Source organism: Cynoglossus semilaevis, chromosome 3 (genome assembly GCF_000523025.1).
Source record: "Cynoglossus semilaevis isolate Cse_v1.0 chromosome 3, Cse_v1.0, whole genome shotgun sequence".
Taxonomy (NCBI): Eukaryota; Metazoa; Chordata; class Actinopteri; order Pleuronectiformes; family Cynoglossidae; genus Cynoglossus; species Cynoglossus semilaevis.
This window is the reverse complement of record NC_024309.1, coordinates 12,414,766-12,437,787: the sequence shown is the minus strand read 5'-3', so window position 1 is coordinate 12,437,787 and position 23,022 is coordinate 12,414,766. Positions and strand designations below refer to the sequence as shown.

Here is a 23,022-nt window from a genome sequence, read left to right as displayed (position 1 = left end):
TTTTCCGCCATGGCTCGCGGTTACTCCCCTGATGTAGCGCTGCTATTAATTACAGCTGCGGGGCCACAGATAGGAGGGCTGAAGGACAAGGGTTGGAGCTCGGCAGGGACTGGAGGAGTGCGGTAGAGGTGCAGGCCTTACTCTTTCACACTGTAATTAAAGGGCACACCCATGCTTTTTAAACAGGATAAAAAACCCTAGAAGGAGGAGACCAGCGTTTGTTTCTAACAATGGTGGGTTTCTCCATTCACACCCATTAGCTATGAGTTAGCCACAAACTATAGCCTAGCAGCCAGGGTTCTACCTGCAATGTGGAAGAAAAACAAAAAACGCTAATGTAAAAATGCTAACGTAAGTCATCGGTACCACAGGAGCCCCAATTTGCACTGATTTAAATCACAAAAAGAAACTATTTTTTTGCAGTCGGTGTTGCCGTTGCTCAGAGATTGCCACACACGCTGCCTGGATCGGCAGCCTCTGTCAGTGAGGACTCTATTAGCCCGGAGAGACACAGATGGATTTTTTTTTTCTTCCTTTGACCTTGATGGAATGACAGGAGCTGCGTTTGTGACGTTCTCCAGGAGTCGCCGCGGCGCCGGGCGTGTTGAGCGCTTTGATGTGACTTGTCATGTTCTGTGTCAGGTGACAATAAGACTTCAAAACCACAAGAAGAGAAGAAATACCGCCTTTAAATCTCAGGTGCACAGAGACAAAAACACCGTCTTCAGATGAGACACCTCCCCCTGGTGGCTGTTAACGTAGAACAGGATGTGATTTACACACATTAGTTTAAAGCAGTTTCTGTGGCGACTTTTGATGATTGGCCTTCGATGCTTTTGCTTTTATTTACAAAGTATTTTTAATCGCAAATGTGAAGTAGGCAGCAGAGCATTGTGGGTAATAGAGTGATGTGCAGATCCAACAAAAAATAAACCAAAAAAATCTTCCAACTGACACTGTTGTCACACTGAACCATAAACGTTGCACAGCCAGGTGGACAGAAAGTGAGCAGAGCTTTGAAACCAATCACATCTTTTCTGTATATTTTTTTCCAAATTTTTTTTACATTGTTGACCTCCTTAAATACAACTATAATGAGAACAATAATATACACAACCGCCGTCGTGGTTGTAACAAAGTATCGGGTCACTAAAAAAAAAAAATCGAATTAGTTTAAATCTGCAGTCAACACAAAATTTTAAACTTTCATTTTTCAAACTAAGAGATTAATAAATGGTACATATTTTTTAAAAAAATACAATTTTAAATCTAAATATATGCCTGCATTTCAATTTCTATATATATTTATATCCTCAAAAATGACTTTCACAATGAGTTTCACAGAGACTCAGGCCAAAATAAATTTTAAAAAAAACTGTGGGGAGAGGCTTTAACTTCTCATCACCACTTCATTAAAATGCCGACTGCAGCTATTTTAGGCAACACACACAACACATCATAACTCCATGCAATTAGAGCAACATGCAGATGGACGACTCTCTCCAGATAAGTGCATTGTTATGGGGTTATTCTAGGAATTTATTTAACGTTGCAACCATCTACTTGAAAAGTTCAAGCCATTATTCTGTAATTAAAAAAAATAATCATAAAGCAGTCAGATAAACCCGAGTGTGTAGCAGGCAGAAAGGCTGCGGTCACGACCGGCGGTATACGGCGGTATAAAAATAGCAGCGCTGCTGCCTGAGACGTGGTCGTCAAGGAGGTGTTGGCAAAAATCCAGAGGTGTGACAAAAGACAAAAAAAATGACTTGCTAAGGTCAGAAAATTCTTTGATAACAAAACATTAGCTAAAGAGCAGCTAAGTGTTAGCATTGTTAGGTTATTGCAGAAATGGGTTAAATATGACATGAATAAATGAAGCTGGAGCAGAACAAGTACAAACACTGATTAAAATAAAAAATAATGTTAGCAAAAGTACAACTTAACGACACTGGCAACGAAATTAGGCTAGCGGTAAACTAAAAATTAGCTTAAAGCTAGCTTAAACATAGCTTTTGGCTGATCCGCTGTCCTGACTTTTGAAATTATTATTGAAGAATCTAAATCTGAAATTTAATATTTTGTGAAATAATTAAGTAAAAATATTGTGAATTATATACACAATATAATTACAATTTTTAATAAAATTTTTTAATAAAAAAATGTTTCTATCCTCATCACATTCTTCACTCTCTTTCCTTGTATTATGAAAATTAATTGAATATTTCTGGCTTCAAACACATTCATTATTCTCTATTCTCTGGTGAGTGTGTGAGTGTGAGTGTGTGTGTTTAGAATGTGTGGTTAATAGTATACAGGACTGTTGTGGTTTGGAGAGGAACAGAAAGAAAAACTATAAGTGCCTTGGAGTTATAGGAAGCACGGAGTATCATCACTGCTGCGTATGCTAATGTACTGCATTAATACTGCCTTCTTCTTATGTACCGTACAGAATAATCCTCCTTCCTCCAGGGTTCAGAGACGACGCTGCTGCACTCTTCAAACCTCACAACAACAAATGAGCGTGAACGGACGAGTGTTTGACTCGGGTGACCTGTATGTAAATGACTCGGCTCCTCCGTCAACGCCAGTCAAGTCCACATGCTGCACCTTTGACTCCCCGTTACCTTCACCATGACCACGGTCATTCCCTGGAACCACTACTGACTTTGGCTGCAGCAGCAGTTCACGCAGTAACACACATGCTGCTAAGCATCATGGGAGTTTGAGAGGAGTAAATCTAAATTTCTCCAAACAGAACTCCCGAGGGATTAAGAAAGTTCTATCTATCTACCCACCCACCAGAGTCCAAACAAAGGTCGGTTCCGATGAAGTTCCGTTTGGTTCCTGTAGTCTGAAGATTCTCAACAGATCTTCTAATTCCCGAAGCGAGAACCAAAATATCCGTGTATGTTCCCACCCAGTTTTTTTTTTTATCCCAAGAACTCTTCAAGAAACCAGGCCGGTCCAATTTTTTTCTTCTGAAAATTCTTGGGACAAAATGACCTGACGATGACTGAGAACCAGCACACCCACACACACACACACACACACACACACACACAAACACACCGCCCTCAAAGTGTTCTCCACCCGCTCGTTGTCCATCAGTTTCCGCCCGTCCTCCGTCATGTTCGTCCTCAGCGACTCATTTCACCTGATCACAGACCCGGTCGTGTGTCACTTTGAAACCACAGACACCGTAACGAACACGTTTCACTCTGCTGTTACCACAGCTATTACATTTACGCCTTCATTTAACCAGCCGCCCCGTAACGACAGGGCAGCACACGTACAGGTCGGCGGGGCAGGAATGGAACGCGGGGAGGGTTCAGAGTGGGCGTGTGTGTGGGCAACGGCAGAGCTGATGCGGCTGCGGAGAGGTTAGAAGTTTCCAATATCTATGAGAGGCCCGTCCATTTCTCAGATATTGAGTTTTTACCGCCGGCTCCATTTGAGTCATGTTCCACTGCTCATTTGAACTGATTTACAGGGCTGCACGGCGGCCGTGGCATCTATTCATCTGTGTTTAACATCTCCAGGGCCACGGGTTCACCTGCCTCGCCGCGTTCCCACTGGAGCTTATTAACCGCGGCGGCTAACAGGAGCACTCCCAGTTAATTACATAAATGGATATGTACACGAAAAAAAAAGGTGGCACATCCTGGTTTTATCTCCCGAATCACTTCGCATAAATCTGACTCCGTGTTTCACCCCCGTACGTAACAGCTTCCAACAATGATTGCTTCTCTCCGGCTCTTTCCTGGACAGGAAATCTGACTTCTAAGCTCTCGCACCGTATCACCGCAATTTGAGAGGCCTCAAAGATTTCAATCTGCTTCACTTCCAAAACATGGAGAATACAGAAACAGACACACGTTTAAAAGGTCTTAAAACACGGGTGTCAAACTCATGTGGTTCAGGGGCCACACAGAGCCATAAACATCACCAACATGAAGTGTTTTTTTCACTTTTAATATTCACCAAGTGGGCCGGATTGAACCCCCTTGCGGCCCGGTTTTGGCCCGCGGGCCGTAGGTTTGACACCCATGTCTTATAAAACATTGTAACCTTTCTTTTCTTTTCTTTTCTTCACAAAGACAGCACAGCTGTGACCTGACCACCGCAGGTAGGAGGCGCTCTCGTGTTCCTTTCCATTCATTAACTGATGGCACAAAATTAACTTCCCACGTTGACCTCCGTGTAAACTCTTCAGGCCTTTTCTATTCGCTGACAGCAAAGTTTTCGCCCTCCAAGTATTTATAACAGTGGCTCAAAGTCTGGCAAACACACACACACACACACACAGAGGTCTGATCAATGAGTGCTTGGAACACACACACACACACCCTTCACATTAACTCCTGTATAATCCATACGCCACATTTGACTTATTATAATCACTAGTTAACAGTGAACTCTCCTCAGCGTTCACCGTCGCCGAGCGACTCCACCAGAAAGTAACTGTTTTTTTTTCCCAAAAGTCTGATGACATTAAGGCTGAAAATGTACATTTTCACAGGCTTTTTTTTTTTTTGTAACATTTTCTTTGTTGGATTCTTGACAAATCCCTTGCTGTTTATTCATGGATTCTTTGCTATTGGGGTTGCCAAGTCTGCTTACCATAAAGGATTTTTGGGCTTGTTTTTCCCATGAATTCTCTTAAAATACTTTCACAGCTTTTTATGTTTTTGTTTTTGTCACGTATTTTGGTGTTTGGTTTTTGAGGCAAACAATGAACAGTTCCAAACTAAACCGATTCATGGGTCTGATTTGGGAATTAATTAATGCTAAGGATGCCAGAAACAACAATAATCTAAAGCAAAGGAAGGGGGAAAAAAAGAGACTATTAAAGGACAGCCCCCTCCAGTGGAGATTCTTTTAACAAACACCGTAAGTGTAAAATACACACATTAATTCCCTAATATTATAATGGAGGTAATGATAAATAAATGCATTGGTCTGTATAAATTAAATGGCTTCTCCATCTGTTGTTGTGGTGGGTGTTTTTTTTTTTTGTTGACCTGATTTCTTGTTTCTCTTGCCAGATCTGGCAACCTGACAAACAGCTGCTTCAATGATAAGGTAAAAAAAAAAAATCTTTAAGTTCATAAAAACAATAAAGTTAATATTCTTCTTACTCTTCTTCTTCTTCCTGGCTGACAGTTTGGTGTTTGTCAGATACGTAGCTTTAGCCTTCAGCTCGTCATTTTGATTTCGATATTTTTAAACTACTTCCAATGACAAACATCTCTTCCATCTGTACTTATCCTCAGATAACACTTCACAACAAATTGTTTTCCGAATTCTTCCAAAAAACCTTCGACCATTTTTATTTACTCCAGGGCTGGATATTTTTTTTATTTTATTTTTTTTACATATTTTCAGGCTAACATTTTGTTTCGTTCTAAATATTCGCAGATTTTTTTTTCACCTCTTAACCCTGGGATTGTTTTTTTAATTCTTTCCATCTTATTTCCATTGGCTCAACACAGATGAGCAGAAACACCATCCCCTGACACGGAGACGGCCACAGCGGCCAGTGTGGCTCCTGACCACTTGCCCTCAGATGCTGTAATTTGATAAATGGAAAGGCTGGGATGAAAACCAACATTTCATTGATGCTGATGAGTGTTTGCCTCCAGATGTGACCCGCTCTGTGCAGTACAAACAATGAAGAGCGGCAGACGCAGACCAGCGGATCCAGACACTTGGCCTTTCTTTACCTCAGCTGGGAATCAACACTTTTAGACCAAGGAGTTGGAGTGAACTCTTTCAAATCACAACCTCAGACCGACTGAAAGGGTTTGACCCTAAAAGCACTTAACGGACCACAAGAAATGCAAAAGTTAGATGTCTCGTTGAAGGGCACAAGGTGGAAGAGTGTTTAGTGCCCTCGCCTTACAGCAAGTGGGTCACTGGGTCAATTCCCAGTCTTTATGTGTAGAGTTTATACTGTATATTCTCCTTGTGTTTTTGTGTTGTTTTTTTTCAGGTCCTCTAGTCCAAGAAAATACAGAAGTACTTTGTATTTTTAGTACTAATATGAATTAATTCAACCCACAATGGGGGAAATTTACAGTGTGAGTCTTTGCAACCAACACAGGCTGCCCACAGGAGGCGCCATTACGGATATGTGGTTCGTCTGGGAATAGAAAAACTCTGCTCGCAAGGCAGTTATGCTACATACTATGCTATGGAAAGACATGCTAACGTGGCTATCAGCTAGCTAACTTTGTGCTACATTCTATAGCTTTTTACAGATATTTAACGAAGGTTGCACGTCTAACTAACGAGCAGTAGATTTTGTTTTTTTTATTCATTTTAATAAATTGTCGAAAGGTAAAGAATTCAGAATGCTAACAGCTAACGCAGCCACTCCTTTTAGCTCAGCTCTCCACAGGGACACCGTCAACATCCACAATGTTTCGCAAAGTCACCAAAAGTGAGACGGTTATAAATATATTTTTCTTTTATGTTTAAGACAAAAAAAAAATCCTAAATAATAAAAATGCACAACCCCCGTGAAGTGAGTGTAATTATTTTAAATACATTTAAAAAAAAACCTTTGATGCTCAATAATTTAAGTATTAATAGAAGTCACAAGAGACGGCACCAGGAAGAAAGTAATTTCACTAAAAGTCTGTCCTGCTTTCGAGGTTCGACTCAGACTGGATGCCAAAAAAGTGCCACGGGAAATAACGTGCATTTTTAAGAAAGTTTATATTTTGAGAAACACATAAAAACACACTTTACATGATTCAAACAAAGACGTTCAAAGGTTGAATGTGAAGGACTTGGATGAAGGGATTCTGGTCGTTGCCGTGCCCACTAATTTAAGACACTTTTTTTTTTTTCCCCTTGTTTTTACACAAATCAAGACTTAATTGCCCCACCGCTGAGCCGGTGTAGGCTTTTCAAAGTTCACTCTTTTCAACCCTGACGAGAAAAATCAATGATTCAGCCCGAGGTGCTTGAAACGCAACGCTCCTCCCTGCAATCAACGGCTGGTTTGAATAAGTCCAGAAATACAGAAAAACAGGAATAAATAAAAATCCAAATTTACCAGGTGACGGGTTGTCAACGTTTGACCAGAAGCAACGAGGACGAAGAAGAAGGTGAAATAAAAAAGGAGTTTTAGTCGTCGTCTAAAGACTAGCTCATGGAAGTAGCGCAAAACCACCGAAAAAAAATAATTGCATATGGTCATTTTTCTAACTCATGGTTTTTGTGTCCAAAGGTTTTACAGGAGGATGTACAGCTCCACCAATCAGCAGGTGCTCAGGGCTATTGTACCACAGGGTCAGGTTTACTTAAGCCTGGATTTATGTATGTGTGTGTGTAAAAGTCTAGTTATACACACTATGAACTCTGCATTACTTCAAGATACACGATGGTATTAGAATAGCTACACAAAAGTACTAGCTGCTTTGTGTACTTTTCCTATTATGTAGAACAGTAGTACACACTCTATACATACATCCTCTGTGTTTTACACACAGAGAAAACACAAAAATTCATATGCAAACCGTGAGCGGCCGAGCGCTGGGTAATATCTGTGAGGAATTAAACAGTCTTAGTTGATCTTCAAAGTCCTTCTTCTTACTTAGCTCGACAGATAAAAGGATGAAGGAGGAAAAAAAAAAAAAACTCCTCCTCCTCCATATGAAGAGGATGTTCTGCACAGTCTCCCACCGGAGCGGGATGACCAGCTGATGTTTTGCGTCCCGCTCTGTTTCCCCAGTTATGTCAAACTCTGCCGGGTCACTCATGCAGAAGAGCGGGCTGCCTGAGCCACTTATGGCCTCAGCAGCTCCCGCCTTAATGTGAGATGAAACATAAATTTAACATTAATCTAAAAAATGCATGATGAACGGCTCGGGCCCCGGCCGGTGGAGGCCCCGCGGCGCGGTCCAACAAAGAAGCTTCACGCTCATTTGGAGCTGAACCGTCATGTTTACGACTCGACGTTAGATTAAAAAAATATATATATATACGGATTAAAGGAGCAGTCTGTGAAGTTTTCCAGGAAAACGATCACAGGCCGTCGAGTCACGTTCACCATCGCTCGCTCACAGTGACGCTAACAGTATTAGCAACAGTGATAGTAATACTAACAGAAAACACCAACAGACGTGATAGTGATAGACGTAGTAGTAAAGGTAGTAGTACTGTTAGTAGGATTAATCTAATAGTAATACTAGTGGTACATAGAAATAATGGCAGTAACATCAGTAGTAGTAGTAGCGATAGTTGAGGTGCTAGTAGTGGTAGCTTGTAGTAATAGTAGCGATAGTTGAGGTGCTAGTAGCGGTAGCTGTACTAGTGGTGCTAATACTAAGTAGTGATAGTTGAGGTGCTAGTAGTGGTAGCTGTACTAGTGGTGCTAATACTACTAAGTTTAAGTTGCAGTAACTGTAGAACTAGTATTGATAGTAGTGAAAGTAATAATAGTAAATACATAGTATCAGTAGTAGTAGTTATAGTTGTAACAATGTAACTCGTAGTAATTGTGGCAATAGTAGTATTAATACAAATAGTGAAAGTAGTAATAGTAGTGATAGTGGTAATACTTGTAGTAACTAGTAAGTATTAAGTATAAATAATAGTACATGTAATAAAATAATAGAAAAATGTAAAGTAATGTAAAGTAATGTAAAGTGTAAAGAAATAGTACTGTGGTAGTAAGTAAGAGTGGATCGTAGTAGTGATGGTGGTATTGACTGCAGTATTAGTAGTAGTACCAGTAATCGTACTGCAGTAGTTCTGCACAGTTTGGTGAAAACTGTAGTACCAGTAATAGTAATCGTACTGTAGTAGTTCTGCACAGTTTGGTGAAAACTACGACGACAACAGTTCAGTTTTTCTACTGCGTCTTTTCTCTGTCCACACACTGGACCAAAGGAAGAACAAACAAGAAATAAAAAATAAAAAACAGGAAGTGGAAACGGCCGCCATCTCTCAGAGACGTTGTTCAATATTCAGAGTCACTTTTCACCTCGCACAAAAGCACCTTTTTATTATTTCATATGAAACCACGCAGGGGAAATTGAACCTGACGACGCTCCTGTGAGTGTGTGTGTGTGTGCACACGCAACAACACAATAATAATAATAAACCATATATGTTCTTATCCATGAAGTCCGTCCACATAGATGGGATCCATCCAGGATATAACATCCTACGGATTTGGAAAATGAAACATCTTAGTCCTTAATTTTACACAGTGCCGTCGTGTCACAGGCGCCTCGTCTCTCCTCTGTAATTGCCTAAAAGGAAGTCAGTGATCCACTTAAGCTCTGGAGATTTCCCATCAGCCGCCGACGTGCCGCTGTTGACAGTCTGATGAGCTTGTCACAAATGAACTCATAATAAAAGCGACGGCGGCGACGCCGGGACACAAACACGACCCGCGGCTTCTGACTTAATATCTGAAATGTTAAACACTGCAGGTACAGATCGATGGCGTGATATGAAAGTGACTCCTGAAGGCTCTCGTCCTAAATGTCACCTGGATTGACTCGCCCAGGGGATGGCGTGTTTTTTATATATATATATATATATATTTTTTTTTTTCTGCAGGAAGTAAAATCCCCGGCCAAATCCTCATCTGATCCAGGCTACATGAGCGTCCTGGTCAGATACGAGGGCGGCGTGGCTCCTGATGCAGCAGCAGCAGGAGGAGGAGGAGGAGGAGGAGGCCTCGTCCTGGCGTCTACGGCCATGTTCTACCTTCACCACCAGGGCATGTGTGTGTGTGAGTGTGTGTTTCTGCCAGGACTTGGCATTTGCAGTTAACACCTGAAGGAATCTAATTAAGCAGGGAGCAGAGTGTTTAATCACATTCCCTGAGTTTTCACTGCTCCCTGTACTTCATTTATTAAAAGCATTATGGTTTTTAAATAAAGCCATCATTCACTGTCACCGCGGCTCAGACAGGGTTTAAAATATATATATATATATATATTGTTCACGCCAAAGGTCTAATCTGTAACGGTGAGGAGAATTTTTTTTTGTTCCTCCGTGCAGGTGTTTTAATTTCCAGCAGTTGGCCCGAGGCCACGTCGATGATTATCTTCAGAAACTGTACAGTACCAGGGTTGCCAAGTCTGCATGTTATCAGCAACTTTGGGCTGGTTTTACTGAAAGTTCATTTGAAAATATTGTCCATTTAATGTTTTTTTTGTTATTGTTGGATCTGCCAAAGTCAGGGAGGATATGGAGAGATTTGGAAAAAAAGTATAAATAATTGACTGTTTTTTGTAAACCTGGCTGCTGCTGCTTTTATGTTTTTATATATATTAATTATATACTATATATTAGGTTTATTCTAAAAACAATACATATCATCTTTGACCATTTTTTAAAATTATTTGCTAACTTTAACTTTAACGTAGCTAACCTTTTAGCCTTACTGTGTTTAGCTTTTCATGGCTAACATCTTTCGGTTTGTTTTAGCAAATATTGAACTGTCCATGTGCAACTAAACTACGGTTAACCTGTGGGTGAGTTAATATTTAGATTACGTTAATCAACTTCTTGTACAAACTTTATCTACCTTTAGCCAATACGTTCTGCTAGGGCTTAATCGCGTTAGCGTAGCTATTTCTGGGCTAACTTTTTTGTACTTTTTGTTGCAACAGTCTGGGTTAAAAATGAACTTTATTCTAGATTAACACAAATAAAAAAATATCTATGATATTTCTGGAGATCAGTCTGTGCCGTTTGGTTCTGTCTTAACAACAAAGTTAAATTAAAAATCAATGTTTAAGGTCAGACCATCGCGACCATGAAAATCCACAGATTTTTCTGCATCGTTCTGCTGAGAACTCTACCTTTTCCTCCTTAAGTGCCTTCCATTTGCTTAGATCTGTGCCGTTCTCACGGCAGAGACACTAATTATTTTTGATTTACAATCTTTACATATCTGTAGGGAACATGTGTTGCATGTAATTATATTTATGGGGCCACAATTCCGAGCAGATTGAGGCAGACGCATAATTCATGTCGTGTCCGTTAATTATATCCAGTACGCCGGTTATGTCATTATATTTGATTAGTCGGAGTGGCTCCTGATTTAATCTCCCCCACACTCGGAGCAGATGTCTAATAATCTCAGTTACATCGGGCCCACAAGTTGTAATCATACAAACGACAGACGCGTAATCTGCTGCTGGATTTTTTTTTTTTTTCTTTTTGATCAGTCATAATCAGAAACTCGTGCTGTAACTCTAATGGCGGCTACAGCTGCACCAAAAAAACCAAACCTGATTTTTCGTGTCTTTCTAGGCTGAGAACATATTTTAATTTTCAACAACATAAACCCGCCGTTCTTCGGGGACTCGTCGTGTTTGCGGTTTATCTCCTCACAGATTTGATTACAGATTAGAAAAGATGGATCGAAGTTGTATTCTGGATCATTCCGTCTTTATTTTCCCGCCAGATGTGCACAGATTGCACGGGGACATTGTCACCACGTCGTCCACGGGACAACATTTGGTGGCGTAAATGATCCAAATGTTGGGCTTTAATAGGTGTCTGTACGAGACGAACACAAACCGCGGAAAACGTGACACTGTCCCCAATGTGTCTGCTACTTACAGCGGATAATTACACACACACACACACACACCCGCCCCCCCCACGCCCCCGGAGGTGGCAGCAGTCTGTTTTTGTTATTTTTATCCCGGACAAACCTGATTACACTTGTAATTTACAAATAAAGTCGTCAGGAAGAGTTCTGTCGACTCACAACACCAGACTTTGATCGTCGTCTGCTGACTTTATTTTCCTCTCGTTTTAGTTTTAGTTTTTTTTCTGCACAGGCGACCTCTGGACGGTCTCAGGTCCTTCAGGAAAGACTCAACGTGCGTCTCGGTGTTCGGACGTTGGGAAATATTTGAATAATGCATGGCCAATATTTAAATGTTTCCGTCCATATAATGGACTTTAAACAAATCAGATGCAGAATTTGTTTGATTCAGTTCTCCAGGTGGGGGCAGCAGAGGGAGCGTGCTGGGCCCATAACCTGAAGGGTTGATGGATTGAAACCATCCTCTGCTACATCCATTACCAACGGACAATTATCGTACTCAGTTTTATTGTCATTCAGACCATGTGACACGACGAGCCCTCAGTTACAGCATGATGAATAAATAAACGACAGAAATGCAGAGTGAGAATAGTGGTGTCATTAATATGCCGAGTGTTTTAGAGCGTGGCATATATGAATATGTTAATAATGTGTGTGCACTATAAATATATACGTACACAGTAACACTGCTGCTGTTGTTACTACAGCTGTTACTGTATCGTTCTCTCTGTCGTCATCTAAAAAAAATTACTGTAGCGTTCTCTCTGTCGTCATCTAAAAAAAATAAAGTTATTTTCAGGAACAGCTAATTCCACTGACTGATTATAAACATTTTCACTCAAAAAACACTTTCTAAAAAGACCAAAATTGTTACTAAGATTTTATATGGACCAGTAAAAGCTGCAGGTCTTTAAAAAAAAGCTTTTCATCTTCATACACATTTTTGTGTTGATCTCGGAAGCACGGAAAAAATAATTTGGAAAAATACATCTTGAATTTCACCTAATTGGAAAATGAATGGTTTACCATCAGAAAAATAAATTAATTGGGTAGAAAGTGACATAAAGAGCTACTACAAAGTTTACCCCCCAAAAAAATCGTGTTTTTGAAACAGCAGATTCACCAACAACAACAACAACAACAACAACATTCGTTTAAACCAGACCAATGAGAACAAACCAAACCAAGTTTGGTTCTTAACTAATGGGACTAGGTGTAAAAACTCACCACAGAAGAAGAAGGTGCTGACAAACATCAACATCATTCATATCAACTTCAAAACTCTGTCTTTTCATCTTGGTTTTTTTTAAAAAAAAAAAACCCACACATTTCGATCCTTTCGCTGTAAACAAATCTATACACGTCGACTCTTTGAACTGGGTTAGCTTTGCATTTCTCTCTTTCTCAGGTTTGGACTTTCATCGTCCCCAGCGTCGGTGAGCGGAGACTCTCCACAGACAGGTGCACCGCTGCTAAAGTTTTCCCGCTGCTTTGCTGAAGCTAGGTTAAGCTCATGTAAAAGAGATGCAGCGCTGCTGCGATCGAGGGCCCCCGGAAACAAACATTTCCCCTCCCCTGTGTTCCCCTGTGAAAGACGAGTGACAGCTATTTAAATGCAAACTGTCATTAACAAACACAACCCTGCGCGACACCTGCTTTAATCACGGCAACAAAGGCACAGCGAGTGGCCGAGCAGGAGCCCCCGGTTTGTGTGATATTCAAATGACGGGGCGGCGCAACGCGCACAAACAACAACATCAAAGAAGGAGACGGTGCGGGAGGAGAACGGGGGAGATGTGCCGCAGTTTATACACCGCCTACCACCTCGGTTAATCAGCTTCATTTTTAAAGTGATTAAAGTAAGAAGGGCAGAAAGTAAGTAAATCACTTAGACCCACGGTGGGAGACGGTGGCGCCAAACTCGTTTCAAACTGAGGCGGCTTCTCTCAGAGAAAAACTCACTTTTTATCCAACAAGAACTTTAATCTGGATTATCTTAATTACAGACCAAAAAAAAAAGTGCTCTTATTTATGGCACACTGCTGCACCTATTCCAGCCCAGTAGGTGGCAGTAAAGCAACATCATTGATATTAGTGCGCAAGAACATTTTGTAAAAATGTGGGAAGACAAGACGCTTACTCATTGATATTAGTGCGCAAGAAAATTTTGTAAAAATGTGGGAAGACAAGACTACGTTATGTTTTGGAATTGCTTTTTACATTCACTTGTTTAATTATTTTCTTTATTTATTATTCTAGTCTAAAAGTATATTTATCAACATCACGATTCTTGAAATCGCAATTTTTGTGCCACTTTCTGTTTAGCGTGTTTGGTCGGACAAAGAAAGAATATTTAAATCATTGAAAGAGCACAAAGTTTTAGGACCTCCCTACACTACCTTCATGGACCTCTTTTGGGTCTCCAGCCCCCCGTTTAAGACAACATCAGAGAAGTAAAAAAGACGTTGTTAAATATAAAAAAACCCCTTTGTCTTTTTGTCTGTATTTTTCTGTTTCTCTTAAATCTGTAAACGTTGACGGACCACCTGACGGAGCCGATGCTGCGTCTCTGGATTCCGACTACATCCCAGACGCCGTCTCCTTCCAGCAGCTTTTAATCGCCTCCATTTGTGAGGAGATCAAAGTGAAAGGAGGCTGAAAGTTCCTGAATCACTTACAGCCTCAGACTGATGTGAAATTGCAGCGCCCCACTTTCTGTCTGGTTTTTAACCGCCGCCGTTTCTGGCAGAAAATTATTCGGCCCATATTCTTTTCATGCAACATTCATAGTGGCTCAGGGTGAAAAGACCATTTTAATGTGTGGAAATACATCCCTGCCTGTAATTACTATTAATTTCTGCTGATTCAGACCATTGGATGTGCAGCCAGAAATTACTCACGTTAACAAGAAAAAGTTTCAGAGCGGTGGTGAAGTGAGGGAGGCTGAGAGCAGCCTATATTTCAGCTCTGGACTGCAGCCCGATGTGTCTGGGTCGTGGTTCTGTTTTTGTTTGTTGTTGTTGTTGGTGTTGGTTTTGTCGGAAGATAATTTAAACGACAGAGTCACTGGTCTGTAACACCTCGTATCCGCACCACGGTCCTGGAACCTGAAGCCGGTGCACGACATTTGTTTTGATTATTTTGTGTCTTCTTTGCTATTTTTTTTTTTGGAAATGACCTGCGTTGAAAATCAAACGTTGGAGCAGAACTGAGTTTCCTGGGGAATTTAAAAGATCAGAAGAAGAACAAAGAAGGTTCAAAGACATCGTTCGTTCACTTCAGTCCCTTCATCTTCTACGCTTTTCTAACCTTCTTAGGGTCAGAGTAAGATCAAATCCCACCGATCATCACATACGGAGACAAACGATCATTCACACCAAGATTCACACTAAATATTAAATGAAGATTGAAAGAAACAAATCGAAAAAATTAAAAAAAAATTGACTGTCTCAAAAATCCCAAAGCAACATCCTTTTATGCTTTTGTGGACATCGGAGAAGCAAAAGTGGGAAAAATAAAATCTGCAGTTTGTGAGTTTATAGAAGCAGGGACTGAAACACAGTTACATAATAAAGTTTAAAAAGCTCACGGCGAAGAGTTCTAGTTCACCAACCTACGACTGATTTTTGTTTTTGTCTTTTCAAGTTGAAAATTCCACAGAAATTGACAACTTTGGAAGAGAAAGGGTGAGAGAAAGATACAAAATAACAGAGAGAAAAATATATATCACAAAACCCAAAATGGCTGACTTCCTGTTACGTTTTAAAGACAGTTTCCAAATTCTAGTGCAACATGAAAATAGATTCTCTATGAGGAAATGAAAGTTGAATTGTTTTAGGTCTAACATATAAATATTTTGTCAATTTCCTGCAGAACCGGAGCCTCGTGGTTCAGCCTCAGGTTGAAGGACTGCACCGTAAGAAATATTTAAATGATCATAACATTAAGGGACGGAGTGGCTCCGTCTTTAACCCCTCCCTCTGGGGAATCAGGGGCGACGTTGGAGTCTCTGGTGGATTCATTCATTTACATTAAAGTGATGGTTTTTGGTGGATTACTGATCAATAAGGCAAGAAATATCTAGAATATTCCCCGGTTTCTAGGTTGGAATGAGGTCATTAAAATGGTAACAGGGTCTAATGGTGTCTGGATGATGAATGTTGCTGCACCGTGTGTGGAGGGACAAAAAAAAAAAAAGAATTGTTTTAAAAAAGAAAAGGTGGTTAAAGTAAAAATACTGTACTTAAACTTCATCATCTTTAAACTATAGTTCTTAGCTATTTAGCTGGTGTTGGTTTAGCTTACTACTTTAGCTAGTTATTTTAGTAGCTATATTCAGCTAACTATTAGAATTTGGAGCATTTGATATATAAAAAAAATTTACATATATGTGCTGAGAGGTTCACGACCGACAGTGGGAATTAAAGAAAACTCTGTGAATCTGATCATTCATTAAGACAGGAGATCCATCTTAAATCAGTAACAATTTAATCACGCTTTTAGAGGCATGTGCTTTGGTGCAGCTTAGCGCCTCCTATTGATTGTGCACTAAATAATAGATAATGATAGAAACCCAGCGTGGGTTTTGTTTATTATTGAAGAGCCGGGCCTTGAATCCGACTTAAGGCTTTATTTACTGTGAAGACACAGAGCTGGTGGCTTTATTTGGCTGCTCGGCACCGGAGTGTATTTTACAATAACTCTGGAAAGTGTGAGTGTGTGTGTGTGGGCCAAGCTCCCTTAAGGATTTTTTTTTCCCTCACTGCATTTTAAACCAGGACATGGCCCACAGAGACTTCATGCTGGAGGAGTGTGGCACATCTCTCCTCAGAGAAAGTGACAACCGGGAGGCAAACATGACACTTTGTCTGCACAGAAGCCAGCCATGTTCCTGGGTTCCTCAGAAAGTGTGTGTTTTTAACAGGACACTGCAAGAGCACGACATCAACGGAGGAAGACAGGTTTAAAAAAATAAAATGGAGGAAATCAGAAGACATGTCAAGTTTTCACAAACCCTGTTTCCACAAAAGTTAGAGCACTTCCTAAAAAACAGGTGCAGTGTTATTTCTGACTTTGACACCTTTTATGGAGGAAACATCGGAACTGGAAACCTTCTGAAAATCTGTGCAAATAATCGTGCTCTTAAAAAGCAGGTTTGAATCCAAGTTCAACATTTAGATGTTCCATAAAATACTGATAACCCTACGTAGTGTATGTGTTTAATATTTATATATGTATTTATATATATGCATCATGTATAGATTGATATATTACAACCAATAAGAAGCGGTTTAAATGTTACAAATTTTATAAAATCATCCTACATTTTGTATGTCGTAGATATATATGTATATATTTAATATATATGTATGTATATTATATGTATTTTCTATATGGTTTTCAGTTTAAATGTAAAAGACAATCAAATTTCATTTATTCACCTGCAGTAACTCTGCAGATGCTCTAGGGGTCGTGGAAGATCCCTTTAATTAACAGTTATTGCCCTAATACCAGGGGCAGATGGGTGGGGCAGTTTCCAGTCTGTTATTTAAAGGCAAATGTTGGCCAAAAAAGTTCATGGAACGGGATCTTCGATCGTCAAACAGTTACAGCAACAAACGACTAAAGCAGCAGCTGAACAAACTTACAGTTTCAAAAACTCTCTCATCAAGTTAGCATCTCTGAACCAAAGGCAGAAAAAAAACAAGCCCTTCCTGAAGCAAGCGACTTTAAGGAATCAAACCTGTAACCCTCTACAGGCAGGCAGGGATCCAACCACTGCACCACAAAGGTGATGAGAAAAGCTTTGAATGAAAAAAATCCTCGTCTTTGTCCTTTTGTCCGATGGACGCAGCATCAAGTACATCAGCCAATCACTGAGGGTCGTCCTCGCCGCCTTTTCTAATTCTCCACCACCGTCTCTGAAAAACCGACTCTGACTCTGAACTCCGCTGCGGCGATGCAGCAGCCGCGTGTCAAGAACAATCGTATTGTCCTTGAAAAGCAAACTCCACTGTGTGATAACAGCCCCTGAAAATTGCTGGGTCTGATTGTTCCGCTGCCCTCTGTGGGCCGGGAACGAAATAAACTCAGTCATTTGTCAGACACTTTGATCATAACAAAGTTGCTAAAAAAAAGTGGAAAAGCGGCCGGAGCGATGCCTCCTGGGAATAATTAGCAAAAATCACGCTGGTTTTTTTTGGTTAGTTCATGTAGTTTAGTTCTTAATCACTGTTTGTTTGCCGCGCTCCCCCCTCCCACCTCCCCCGGGGGTCTGGGATGGTTCAAATAAAAGCAGCAGACTTTGAGTCGAAGGATAAAATGGTAAACACTGGAATATCCGAAACTTTAATTTCATGCCTACAAGACATTTTTTTTGTGTGTTGTTAAGTTAAAAAAAAAAAAATCCAATATTTGCACCTTTAAGCCTCCGACTGTTGTTTTACAAATATGTACCGAGACTAAATCTAATTGTACGTATTAGAAAAGAGATGTGGGCTGCTCATTAAAGTCAGCCATCGATCGCCCGGTCCTGAGAGAAAGGAGATCAGCGGTCAACTTTCAACACCTCAATCAATAATCATCTCCCTAATTGGGTATTAGCAGAAGAGAGTGGACTCACTTGTCACACAAACAAGGAGAGAAAAGCTCAAACACTGGGAAACCACTGTGAGCTGCCGTTCATCTGAGGCTCCTGTTGATCTCACTCAGGCAGAACCACGGGTTTGGAACAGTTTGGTTCCAAATGGCAGCAACAAAATAATGCAACGTTGTCATTTAGCTTAGCATTTTTAGCTCTTATGTCCAGATTTTTTCTGGACTCCTTATGGGCTGTACACTCCAAGAGTGAGATTAATCACATTTTTGGCGAATATTATTATTTGACGCTTATTTTGGAATCCAATCACGGGCCGAGTTGGACAGTACGGTCCGCCATTTTGATGATCAAGAAATGTTATAATACCGGGGCGAAAGGATATTTAAAACTCAAGCAAGCGGTAAAGCAGAGGTCATAAAATTAAAGGGACTTTTTTCGTACTTTAAACGTTACTAGGTTTGCAACATATCCCAACAATTACTAGATAAAAGACAAATCTTGGACAAAACCTAGAAATGTAACCAAACCCTGAAAAATAGCTCAAAGAATAGGTGCACTACTAAAGGTTACTGTTAAAAAGTGTACAAAAACATGGTTAAAAAGACAGAAAAGACCATGGTTAAGGTGCTGGAAAGAAATTCAAAACTGTTCTTGAAAACTCTGAGAAGAAGGAGTTGTTTTAAGGTCAAGGTCTGGAATTGTGTGATTTTTTATTATTTTTTTTGTCAAACCCTTTAAAATTAATAGCAGCAGAAAAAAAAAAAACACACACTTTGGAATCGATTCTCCCGCTGCCGCCATGACTCACACCTGCAGCAGAGACGAATGAATCCAGGACAGCGTCTCCACCCAGATGAGACTGTACTTTTGAATCATGATCACAGTCCGTCTTCAAACAAACTCAGCTCTTCATCAGCTGGACAGATGTTTGCCATCGCTCTCAGATGTCTATAAATCTGAGGGGAACAAATTCCCACGCGCAGAGCTACATCGCACCATTTTACGATTTTCGGTTTGCAGCTACTGCAGCCTAAAATCTCGGAACGCTGACGATGACACCTCCAATCTGGTCTGGAGTTCTGGGTCTGTGAGATGGACTGCTGTTTCGGGGGTTTCCATCAAACCCCTCACCATGTTTCTGTCACCGGACGCTGCTGTTGTCCTTGACTGACTTTTCCACATGTGTAGTTTCTCTTCTTCCTTTTTGAAGGACGATTTAAATTGTTCTATTGGCTGATTGATTTTCTCTCTTTTCTCATCTTCTCTACCTGCCTCTGCTTTTCCACCATCGTCCCCCACCGGGACCAACATTTGTGACCAAAACACACGTGGACAAAACACGACCGACATCAACATCTAACCCTGAGTGCATTTTTCACAACAACATCCAGTCCTGTTGACTCCTCCGTGTCCTTGAATTCAATGTTTTCCATGTTTAGAAACGTTGAACAAAATGGCAGTGAACTGTGTTTTTTTCAATTATATTTCAAGGCCATTTGAGTTCCATCATCAAAACAAAAAATGTTTACCACAAAATGTCAAGTTAACGCTTAAGAATTACCGTATTTTCTGAAATGAAAATTGAACATTTCCAAGGAGGTCCGTCTTGGTGCTGGCGTTTTATGAAACGGTGCCATTTTTCCATCCGGACCAGGACTACGGTAGCGCAGCGACGTCCGGCGGATTATTCTGAAAAGCTGGCGAACTTTCGGTCCTACTGCGAGAAGCACATCGCCGACAATTTATTTTTTAAAATACGCACACTTGTATGCGTGTGTGTTGTTGTAAGGCTGACGTGCGTATGGTAGTAAAGGATATGTATATAAAACTTGCGCCCTATCGTCAGGTGCGCCCTATGTGTGTGTTAAATACAGAAATGGCACACATAAATGAGACTGCGCCTTTTCATACGGTGCGCCTTATGGTCGTGAAAATACGGTACTCTAAAATGCTAAGACACTGCTGTAAATTAGCACTGAATAGCCACAGAAATGTCCAACATTCAGCAGGGTTAGCACATAGTTAGCAGTAGCTGCTAGTAAGCAGTAAGCTAAAGGTTTACCAATAACAGTGTGTAGCCACAGAAGCTAAAGTTAGCCCAGCCAAAACCTTCACAAAAAGGCTAAAAGCTAACATAGCAGGTTAACATATAGCCAAAAAAAGAGGCCCATTTTTATCCAAGATAACCATAAACATTTTAGCCAAGCAGCTGCTCTCTACTTTCTCTCCTACTAGTGGCCACATAGAGTATAAACACACAGAACAAGCAACCACAGACCTGAGAAAGAATAATAAGTTCAAGACTTACAGTAGCTGCGATGGCCTAGCGATGATGAGCTACTCCAGCCGGTCCAAGCGCTGCTCCCCTCTGATGGTGGATGTTGTTCAGTATGTGTTCTGGGATATTTCCATTAATCAATTTGTTCCATTAATCCATTTGTATTGGAGTCATTTCCTGTTCCTGTTCCGGTGAAAGTCCTTCTCCTTCAAGCAGTGACCACCTGAGCCACACTCCTGCTCCCTCCATTGTAAACAGACACATTGTCAGTTGTGGTTCTGTCCTAAAGTTCTAGAACATTCAAAGGTGAAAAAGCAGGTTTTGTTTGACCAAAAAAAAACTCTTCAACTTTGTATAAATCTTGTTTTCCCAGTGCAGTTCCTGTCTCATCTGATTTCAGTTCCTGATTTGTTTAAATGTTTGCAGCCTTTGAAAAGACCACACCCACTTCCTGTTTCCAACCATTGGTCAGTTTGCCCCTCAGATTTGCATGGCCACACCCACTGACCACACCTTGCCTCTTGAGTTGACCTCATTTACATGCACTTGACTCTTCATGTTATCAGATGTATCTCCATCCCCAGTGTTTGTAGTTTTTATTTGTTTGTTTTTGGATGTTTTATTTTGGACTTTTAGTCTTTTTGCTCCACATCCGTCTGATTGGTCAGCCCCTGAGTTCCTATTTAAAGGCTTAGGAGAGCTTAAAAATATATTTGCAGTGTTTAATACAATGTTTTGTTGACAGAAGTGAGTGTTAAAAAATATTATGTTAAAAAATATAAAATGTCTACATTATAGAAACTCTTCAATTATTATTTTTATTGCTACATTAAAGTTAATTATGGACTTTATTTTAGCCAAACACTGGCGACTGCTGCAGGAAGCAGTTTACTGTTAAAAAATGATTTAATGAGAAACAAATGAAAAGTCAGTTCAGTTCAGAAGAGAACAGTCACAAACCACTTCTGCCGTTCACGCCGTGTTTGAATCTGCCGTAAAACCGACTCCGTCTTCAGACGACGACGTGTATTTTCATTTTTCTCAGTCCGCACAAACATTTCCCGTCGACCAGAGTCCAATTAAATCTAATGTATTCTGATCCCCTTGCTTTGTGTTTAGGTGTCAACTTCTTCCTGACGCTCGGAGAAGTCTTCATCGGTTGCGCTGCACTTTTCTCCAACTTCGCACTGATTATGAAAGCAGCTACGTTGTTAGCAAGTTGGGGAAACTGCTTGGAACCTCGGAGACGTTTCTGGCCTGACTCCCCGACGTGCTCAGGAATCAGACAGGAATGTGTGAGTTTGGCCGACGTTTCAAACAGACGGTTGTTTCAATAATGAAGATACGGAGAGAAGAAAGAGTGAAAATGGATGGTTTTAGGTTGGATGGGGAGTCAGAGAGAGGGATTAGCTGTACTTCAGGTTGTTTTGGGGACACTTCCTCATGTAAGGAGATTATTATTAATCTATGAATCTATAAGATAATTATTATTGTTAGATTAGATGTAGGGATTAGATTAGATTAGATATACAGTATGTTTGTCATTGTAAAGGTCAGGGCAGGGCAGGGTGGTTCAACCTGTCGCTCCCGACCCACATGTGGCACTTTAGCCTTTTTGCAAAGGCTCCCTGCTAGATCATCTTTGATGATTGTGATTGGTCCAGATTAACCTGATTGTTAAAATGACTAACGCATTAACTCTAACTTTCTAACTGATTTTTTTTGTCTAATTCTGAATCAATCTGAAAAGGTTACAAATGTATTCTCATCAACATCACTACAAACCAGAGGAGCTCTGCGCTATCGTTAGCCCCCGAGCCATGCCTTTCAAACAGATGGCCATTAATGATTGGCCGCTGGACCAGGGGATTTAAATGCATTCATAGCACCACCTGCAGGCAGAAGGATAGAGGTTAGCCTCATGAATAATAATAATAATAACCCAGTTATGCTTTTTTTTATCTTTTCTTTATTGTATTCAAATGAGCGAATCCCCTTTATCTCTGCAGCCCTTGATGCTAATAGTGAACCTTAGACATTAAATACAAAGAAATGTATTTATTTCCATTATTTACAAAAGCCTACGATCAGCGCTTTAGTAATTAGACTTATTTCTCCTTAACTTGCTGACAAAACTAACCTCACGTGAACCTTTCTCTGAGGCTGGAGGTTTGGTTCCTGACCAGCAGCTGCAGGGGACAGTTGTCAGTACTAGCGGTCTACGCCTTCATCGGGGCTGACGTTGGTTGGGCAGAACCGCAGAACTCCCCTCGCCGCCTCCTTCTGGTTGATCCAGCTCCCAGAGGATCTCTGGTAAACACCGCACATCAACCCAGAGGCCAATTAGCCTGCAGGATCAGCTTAGCGCCAGAGAGGGGAGGGAGGGGGACTTCATTTGAAGAGCGGACTCAGGGAGAGAGTTCAGTTATCCTAATTGCTAAAAGAGCCCAGGTCCCAGTGGTACCATTCAGCCTTTCAGGAAATATAAAGGAGTTTTACTGTTTGCTTTGAAAAAAAAAGGAGGTAAAATAATGCAGCAAATTGATCTTATGT

At 40.6% G+C, this 23,022-nt stretch overlaps 1 protein-coding gene across 1 annotated transcript in view; it reads right to left on the bottom strand.

Moving 5' to 3' along the window:
• The window catches only part of cdh7a (cadherin 7a), a 187,916-nt gene extending 166,844 nt beyond the window's left edge, over window positions 1-21,072 (bottom strand). Inside the window, exon 1 of the mRNA XM_017031627.2 lies at window positions 20,500-21,072. The gene's annotated coding sequence lies outside the window, so the exon portion shown is untranslated. The remainder of the gene's footprint in view (window positions 1-20,499) is intronic.
• Between the last annotated feature and the right edge of the window lie 1,950 nt (window positions 21,073-23,022).